The sequence below is a fragment of the Amblyomma maculatum genome, chromosome 11 (genome assembly GCF_055883805.1).
Source record: "Amblyomma maculatum isolate TAMU_Amacu chromosome 11, ASM5588380v1, whole genome shotgun sequence".
Taxonomy (NCBI): domain Eukaryota; kingdom Metazoa; phylum Arthropoda; class Arachnida; order Ixodida; family Ixodidae; genus Amblyomma; species Amblyomma maculatum.
Genome location: NC_139354.1, coordinates 29889411 through 29898552, shown reverse-complemented (window position 1 = coordinate 29898552; position 9142 = coordinate 29889411). Strand labels below are relative to the sequence as shown.

The 9142-nt window shown below is 40.6% G+C and overlaps 1 long non-coding RNA gene across 1 annotated transcript; it reads right to left on the bottom strand.

The window, feature by feature from the left end:
• Positions 1 to 428: 428 nt before the first annotated feature.
• Positions 429 to 8931, bottom strand: LOC146173299 (uncharacterized). The gene is made up of 3 exons (XR_014701946.1): positions 7643 to 8931; positions 5622 to 5771; positions 429 to 777 (listed from the first exon to the last, which is right to left on the bottom strand). It is a non-coding gene; the product is annotated as an uncharacterized LOC146173299 (long non-coding RNA).
• Between the last annotated feature and the right edge of the window lie 211 nt (positions 8932 to 9142).

Sequence of the window (9142 nt, the reverse complement as noted above, 5' to 3'; positions counted from 1 at the left end):
CTTTCCATTCATGCACCATGATTCTTGCCAATACTGTCCAGCATTATACCATCATTGCATTACCAATATTTGTTTAATACCAGCTATTCCATTGATGGCCCATTGTCAATGCCAATATCATACCAATGGTTAGCCATTGCAGGTGCACTGGCTACTCCATTCATGCCGCATATTGTCGATACCAATATTAATACAATGGTTTGAGTACACCGGCTACTCCATTCATGTGCCATTGATGATGTCAAGATTACACATTTTGTGGCACTGCCTGTGCAGGCCATAAAATGCAGCCTTTTTCATTCTAGCCATATTCGTGACAGCACATCGAACTTGCTGGGACAATGTTGGCCTTTCAAATAGGAGTGGCCATATAAATTCAAATTGTTGCTCATGAGCAACCAGTAGATATTCACAAAACAAGGGCATGGTTCACAAAAAGATAATATTTATTGCAATTGTTACTATAGACGGCAGTTGTTACTAGCCAGCGCTGAGGGCACACACAGCAGCAGTTAGCGGGGCAGTGGCAGGGTTGGTCAGGGCAGGGCGGGCTCTCGGGAAGTGGAAGGGGCCAGGGAGCTGGAGGGCACATTCATAGGCGTAGTGAGGAGGCTGACCCTGCAATTGCATTCACAGGTGGCATGCCTGGTTCGCCAGGGGAGGTTTCAGCATAACGCCTTTTTCTTCCACCCCCCCTGTCACAGGAACCAGGCAGCCACCTGCGAATAAATGCGTGTGCCTCCAAATCGTCCACCCCAACTTTTTCGCAAATGGCACCTGCACAAAAACAATGAGGAAACAAAATTTACAACACTATTACGAGGCATATAAAATCGCGCGCATTATTTTAGGAAGATGTAGAAAATTCCAGGATTCATGTACCGAAATTTATGGTCAATGAGAAACACTATACTGATGAGTTCCAGACTAGTTTCAGCTGCCTTAGGTTTATTAGGATGAAAGACGCACATACATTGCATAGCATGTGCCCTGTTGCATTTTGATCGCCTCCACAGCAATACGGCTGAGACAGCCAGTGTTTCATCCCACACTAGGAATTAGTGCTTGATTATCGGCTGTCTCCGCATATGACTGGCGCGCTAGTTTTTTGCCGCTCCTACGCTTTCTGCGATGTGCAAACAGTTTATACTAATAATCGTTACCAAGAGAATGTTCGGCGACCATTTTCATTTTTTTTTTAAATGGCTAAATATAATATACACAAGCGATCTAAGCCCACGACTGCTGCACTGGCCGCTGGTTAGCTGATATACGCTTTTGACTGGTTTTGTGGGTAGTTCACTTAAACGGGAGCTCACTTAAACGGGTAGCTCACAGGTGCATCATTTTTACACATATACTGCTTGTCCAAGCAAATTTGATCCAAGGGATAAAAAAAAAAAACATTTCGGAGGCAGGCAAAGGAAACCAGATATATATTGCTGGAAGCTACCTTGAGCGCCACAGAAAAGGTTTTGTTTGGAATCCTTATTGACATTATTTACCTAAATTCCAGATTAATGCCTTACACAATAAATGGTGTTGCTACTTTGAAGAGTACCGGCACAATACACGTTTGAATATTTGTGATAAAGAACCCTCACGTCTGCATTTTGAACGCCAGATACAATAGAAAACCACGAAAATACAGAAATCTGATTCCCGGACAATACAATTGAGGACTTGGCTTGGCTCGACAGCCCTGTGTAGCGTTAGAACTACAAGTTGCCTATGGTTTCTTCGTCCGCGCCAGCACATCGTCCAACAAGACTGTATTTGTATTTTACAGCTGAAAAATACTGTTAAACTCATTTATATCCTTACCGCTTTGTAGTCATTAGCCGCATTGCAAAGTTCGGCGCGCTCATTGTAACTCGAGCCTTCATGTGCGCCAAAGGGCCGACGCGAAGCAACCATCGCCAGCATATCACCCTTACTCATGCATGGGGCTAGCAATCTTAGCGGCAGGTTGTTTTGTCCGCTCAAAATCATGTTGTGAGCAGCACAGTTGAGGTGCGCGAATGGGCTGGTAACGGTTTCGGTATCTACATAACCCGGAATTTATCTACAGCTGGAAAAAAAGGTACACATGAGGTTTCTAACCGCAAATATTGAAACAGGGGTTTCCGAACGTGCTCACCGACTCTGTAAGTCCTATTTATTGTCTAAAGTGAATATTTAGTACTTGAAGCGAATAACCTCACTTCCCTACGTAAAAAAATAAAAATTTTCTGCGCTGTCCTAAGTGGCTGCCAGCAATGCACCACCGGTTTCCATCGTCTGTTTCTAATGGTTTATTTATAACCCTTGGCTCAAGCTATGGGGCGCAGCAGGTGTAATGTAGCTTGAGTAAAACCTGCAAGAGATCATATATATGGGTAGATTTGTAAGGTTTACAGATTTCACTTACAAATTCTACAGGAATCGCGTCACTGCGGCCTTTCTTTAAAATTGACACGTAATAGCGCTATATTCGTGGCTAAAATAAAGTAATCAACGCATTAATTCAGCTTAGCAAATGCAGCTGTAACAGAAAGTGAGGGCTGGCTACACCTAAGGTGTGCCTAGCTTTCTAATTTTCTTAGATGGCACAACCGTTCGAAATATGGCATATTAAAAAAATGCCCTTGATATTGGCTTTCTCACAGCGTATTATGGGTGCCTTAGATAAGAAACATAATCGAGGTCCATCTTTCGTTTCCAATGAAATTCTTATATGTGGTGGGCAAGTATCTAGACACAAAAGAATTAACCTTAGTTTTTCAAGATACGCGTAGTTTCCTCGAAAAAAAACAACAATTGTATGGTACATCTCTAGAGGTAGAAAACGCTGTTTTTGCCATTTCAAAATGTTGCAAGTTTGGATACCATGATTTTGTCATCTGCTCTTTTTTACTCACTAAATATATGCATTTTTATATTTACAAACACTATTAGAAACCTATTTTGTTTTTGCAGTTGTGTTATTAAAAAATCGCAAACTTTTCTTCAGGAGCGATACGCTGCAAAAATATTCATTTTTAACCTTATGTACTGGCATATGATGCATTAGGTTGGTTGCACTAAATATGTTTTCACTTCCTGACGCATGTTTTTAATTCCAGGCAGTATCTGGAGCTCCAGACCACTAGGTGTGTTCTCCACAACGCATCAAAATTGCTCAGAATTCGAAAACAGCAGTAAAGGGCAAATTTGCTGCAATTAAAAAAAGATCATCTTCGATTTTCATTCAAATCCGTCTCAAAAATCTTCAGTACCTCAAAAATATCACGGACTAAAAAGTGTTGCGTTATACTGTTTAAAAATATAACATTAAATATTAAACCAAGTGCTTGTGCTGAAAATGGCCAAACTCAGCCTGCATTCTTGCAAGATCCAATAATATCTTGGCACAGAAACTATTTTTCTACATTATCTAGGTTCCATTCATTATTTCTGAAAAAATTTGAAGCTCTAGATTTGTGTGTGTATCTGCATATTATTTTGAAATTGGACAAAAGTAAGAAAATGGTAAAATAAGGAAAACTGATTAGAATTGAAGAAACGGCCGCAACATCAATTTTTATCAAAATCTGTGGAAACAATGCAAAGTACTTTGTTAATTTGAGTCACTAAATATATTGAATTCTGCAAAATGTAATATTAGAAATATAAAAATGCTTGTTTTTGTTCTATAGATGTGCTTATATCGCTCCCCCTTATGGAATAGGCATCAAAACTTCAATTTAGTATTTGCTTAATTTAGTAACATTTTACCTTAAGTAAAATTTAAAACATTGCCAGCGCTGAACACCGTTTTTCTGCTTCTGGGACAAATACTTAATATAGCTTAAAATGGTATTAATTCACTATTTCTGTCAATTTCATGGCAGAACGCAAGTGAAGGCTGAACTTTTTCTCTTTCCTGCATTCTTTTTATTGCTAGGTGCAATAGTATTCAATCTAGGTTATTAATATATTATTCCATTTGTCAGCTTTGACCACCACTAACAATACTATATTTTTGAAGATGATTTTTCAATGTGTAGTTTTTATAATTACAATCTTAAGCAAATCGCTTTCCAGCATAACTTTTGGTGGCGTTACAGAGAACACACATAGCAGCTTAGAGCTCCAAATTCTGGCTTAAATTAACAATATGACCTGCGTAATAAACACAGAATATTTTAGTGCAAACAACGCAATGCGTCACGCCAGTATGTAAGGTTGAACATTAACATTTTTGTAGCGCGTTGTTCTTGAAGCAAAGTTTGCGATTTTTTACTAAATCAACTGCATCAATGAAACACACTTTTAATACTTCTTATACAAGTAAACGTTACCCAAATGCGGTGAGTAAAAAACAGTGGATGACAAAATTTTACGCAACCAGCCGGCCTCCAAACGTGCAACTTTTTGAAACGACAAAAACGGCGTTTTCCGGCTTTAGTGATAGGCGTTTTTTTTTTCGAGAATACTACGCCGCATCTGGCAAACCTAAGGGTCATTCCTTTGTGTCGAGACATTAGCCCACGACATATGAGAATTTAATTAAATAAATGGTCATGGCACCACGATTACTGTTCCTGTCCGAAGACATCCATATTTGTTTTCATTTCGTCTCTTCAACAGGCTGGTTTAGCCAATGCGGTGAATAAAAATATCATCGCATATATTAAACATTTTCGCGCTATACGTTATACCTAAAGCTACCTATATTGTCACAACTGTCATACATTATTTGTAGCTGAAACATTACAAAAGGGATTCGATTGCAAATTGTTCGCTAGTTAAATAGACGTACGAGATGACACACGTATACTTTGTAGAATACAATTTAGGAAAGAGCAGATACAAACTACAGGCGAATAATGCTATGATATGGAGCATATGTATTACTCCGGTTAACAGTAAAAACATCAACTTTTAACATAATAATATATTCGACAAACTATTGCATGCTCACATAGGAACACAATTAATGAGCTCATCCACGCATCTAATGTCTATGGGCATTAGACGTGTGGATGACTTCGTTTTATTCTAATTCGTGCGTCACTCAAAATAATTGAACGAGAAAAAAGTTAATGTCTACACAATTTTCAGTGAGTATACCACAAATTATACTAAGGTGCTTCATATATGTCACATAACCTAGCAAGTGAAATGGGATAACAGAAGTAATCAGACTCTAACCCTGATCAGAATTTCGCTTTTGCACCATCTTTGTAAGTTTCTAGGCAGGCTTTTCCACTGATTATCCGCTTCTTTATACCCCTGCCACCCACAAGACACAAATCTTCTGGGGGTATACCGAACTGTTGGTTTTCGCACCAGTGATACAACTTAAACCATCCATCTATACGTAGAAAACACTCTCGATGCGCACCTAAAAAAAATGAAAGCATGTATGTGTAGGTGAAATCATTCACCGGCGATTTAATAATATGATTTGAACAATAAAATCAAAGGATCACACTCCAAGTAACAAAAAAGTGGTGGAGAGATAGGAATTGAAGCAATGAAAGGCGGTTGCTTTCTGCAAAAAGCCAATAGCAAGAGGTCCACCGTCTATAAGAATAGGCAATAAAAATAAGGCATATTTAAAGGTGCATGCAGCAGTTACAGTGATGCAGTGCTACCTTTTTTTAGGCAGGCTTTTCCGCTGATTTTCTTCTTCTTTATTGCCCTTCCAACCACAGGACACATATCTTCTGGGGGTTGTCGGTTTTCGCACCAGTGATATAACTCAATCGATCCACTTCTACGTAAAAAACGCTCCCGATGCGCATCTAAAAAAATGAAAGCATGTATGTGCAGGCTAAATCATTCACACATGATAAAACAATATGATTTGAACAATTAAATCAAATGATCACACCCAGAGCAACAAGAAAGTGGTGGAGAGATAGAAATTGAAGCAATGAAAGACGGTTGCTTACTGAACAAAGCCTATAGTAAGAGGTCCTGCGTCTATAAGAATAGGCAATAAATTAAGGCTCGTTTATAGGTGCATGCAGCAGTTAAAGTGATGCAGTGTTACCTTTCTGTTTCACTGCAGTGATTGGTATAAATATTACAGCAATTGCTAGGCATCTCAGGTAACCCATTGAAAACTTCCTCCAAGGTACCGAGGAGCAGTGGCGTGTTATTTGCAGCTGTTAACGGAAAGACAGGCTATCCTATGAGTGCATGCGCATTTCCTCCTTTTTGTATACTTGAATAAAAGCGACTGAACAGTGAGTGTTGTAAGAGGTGCAGCGTCCCTAGGAATGGGGAACAAAATTAAGTTTTAGTAAACAGAGGTACAAAAAGAAGCAAATATGCCTGCAATAATAGCATGATGGCCTACCTTTTGATCAACAGCTGTAAACACCTGTCACTGCCAGTCGGTTCTTTAGATAGGCTTATCAATGCCAGAGCTTAAAGCTAAGAGCAATATGAGTAATGTTTATTGCGGTCACGGCCGTAAACAATTCTAGCGGAACACTCCATTACTGTAACTATTCAACCGTCCATTTGTACATATCGTTCATTAAAGAACCATGCACATCATATTAAGTTGCTCTTTTCTACTCCCAAATGATTTCCTATAGAATTAGAATACGTGGATCGCTGCTTCGGTTTCAACATTCTTGCACGATGGCTATGGCGTGCACTTCATGCATACGGTACGGCACGTGAGGTACAAAGAGCTGTAATTGCCGAACAGGCGGACCTGACTTCCTGTCCCATTTCGCCTGAAAGTGCGCGCCGTCATCGAGCGCTTCGCGAGCAATATATTTCGGACGATATGGTTGCCTCATACCGGCCGTCAATGTTTTGTACATTGTGTCCCGCGTGCACGTTGTTTACTTTGCAGTGACAGGGACGCAGTGCACACACGGCTGATGTGCCTTTTTGCTTGTATTGTTATTTTCCCCCGCCCTCGAAGGGCGTCTGCGAAATCGCTCTCCTATTGTCGCCGCTTTCTGATAACGCCCTCACCTGAAGGCACGTGCTCAGAAGGGGGGCGTCGATTAAGAAAATTTTGAAAAGGGGCTCACTTGCGCTGTTCACGGCTTTCAATTCCTCAATATGATATTAACCATTATAAAAGTGGAGGTTCATTATGACTTAATTATAGCCTAGTCATCAAGCGGCATCACGCACATGTCTGCCCCACTGTAAAATTCGCTTGCACAGACGGCACGAACAGTTTTCAAAACTTCGTTTGTACATCTGAAAACAAAAAACTGCCCTTAACTCTTAACAAAATCCAAAAACTGTGTGAACATGGCTTCCTGCGCGCAGAAGAGAGGCTGTCCAAAATATATGTACAAAGCCGGGCGCATAGTATCTGGTTACTAATTGATTGCGGCGCGCTGCACAGTAAAAAAACTGCGCAAATGGCTGCCTGCAGTGTTCTGTCACGTGTTGGTGACATACACACCTGTTACGCACGGCTCCTCTATTTTCGGCGCAAATGCTATTCATATCGCAGCCAGCAAATAAGTCCACGCACTTGCTTGCATGTAACCCGGACGAAAATTCGCTTAGTTCTTGAAGTCATGCTTCGCGCAGTTGTTTCGAGGAGAATAAGGAAAGAGAACATTTGGGACTGGTAGGAGATTATATAGAACCAATTATGAAGCAATGGCATGCTGCAAAGATATATACTCACGGTCTAAGATGACGGCGTTCACTGAGTCTGATAATGCCGATGGTATCCCGCCGTTGCTGTAATCCGTACTCCGGCGACATTTCACAGCTCAGCTATTCACTGATATGTAGCAAGCACCAACCGGAGCACATGCACATGTATAGGCGCAAGAGAAAATTATGCACAGCACAATGAAAAACAAAATTAATGAGGGAAGAAATTAAAGAAAGGTTTAAGAAGCTGTCACAAGTCTTGTAGCGTCTCCAACAAGCTCTGAAATGAACGCTTCGGGAGGAGGCCGCACAGCAGCGCAGCTGGGGATGCTGTCTGTTGTGTTTTGCACGTAGACGCGTAGGCGAGGGGGAACAACGACCCGCTCAACCAGCGCGTGATTCCCGCCGCGGTGTTGTGTTCGCAAGGGCTGCGCGTGGGAACGAAAGACCAACGACCCTCTCAACATTCCATTCGTCCTTTACCCAGCCCTCTTCTGCTTGCACCGGCCAGCCGTGACTTCGGACCGTGCCGATGAGCGGCCGCCAGCGCGCACCGCTCGAGTCGAGTTCTAATAAATAGTTTTGTTCTGTGTGTTCGCAAACGCATTGTTTCTTCAAGCCAACCACGGACAAACATTTTCTAAAAAAAATAGAAAGCCTCCCCATCTACCATCCACATTCTTGCGTAAATCCATACAGCTGGTGCATCGACAAATGCGCGCGTCCCCTCCCTTTCGCCACCTATGATCGAACAAAGGATGGTCGTTCGACCTTTTATATCTACTTCAAAATATTATATACTGTTGCGTGATGACTGATTAATAATGTCAAAGAGGCGGAGTTCCGAGCTTCTCTTCTATTCTGGCCAAATTTGGTTATAGATTATACAAATTATGCTCAAGTTAGCTAGCTGAAAATTATCCGACTAAATATATACATGTTTTTATTTGTATTCAGTTAATGTTCGCTTTTCGGGTATGAGTAGATGTTTTTATAAAAATTCTAAACATCGGCCCAGGAAACGAAAATTTTCTAATTTGCAGGCCTTTATTTCAGAAAAGGTTCATGGTAGAGCAGCAATAATTCCACAATATGTTCTCAGCATAATTATCCGCAAACAGCTAAAGCTCATATTTTTATGACATTTGGATACAGAGATACGATCGCGCTAATTTACAGAAAACAGCGAACATTGAAAATTTTTAGGAAAACAAAAACAGTTTTCACATTGTTTAAACTTTTTCCACCTATTCTACACTACCTCAGCTTTCAAAACCATTAAAACACCTTGCATAATTTTGTTGCGCAAGTAATTATGGCCACATCGATAAAGCCTTTGTCCAATTATAGCGCACCGCGCTGTTCTGAACATTCTACGGAATTTGTGAATTGTTCAAGGTTTTTAAATTTTGGCATATAATTTTGTAACAGGGAGAAATATATTTACAAAAGAGGATTAAAGATATATACGTATTGAGGAACAGCCAAGGAGCCAGGCTACGAGGGCCGCCCATTCGACGCACTTTTT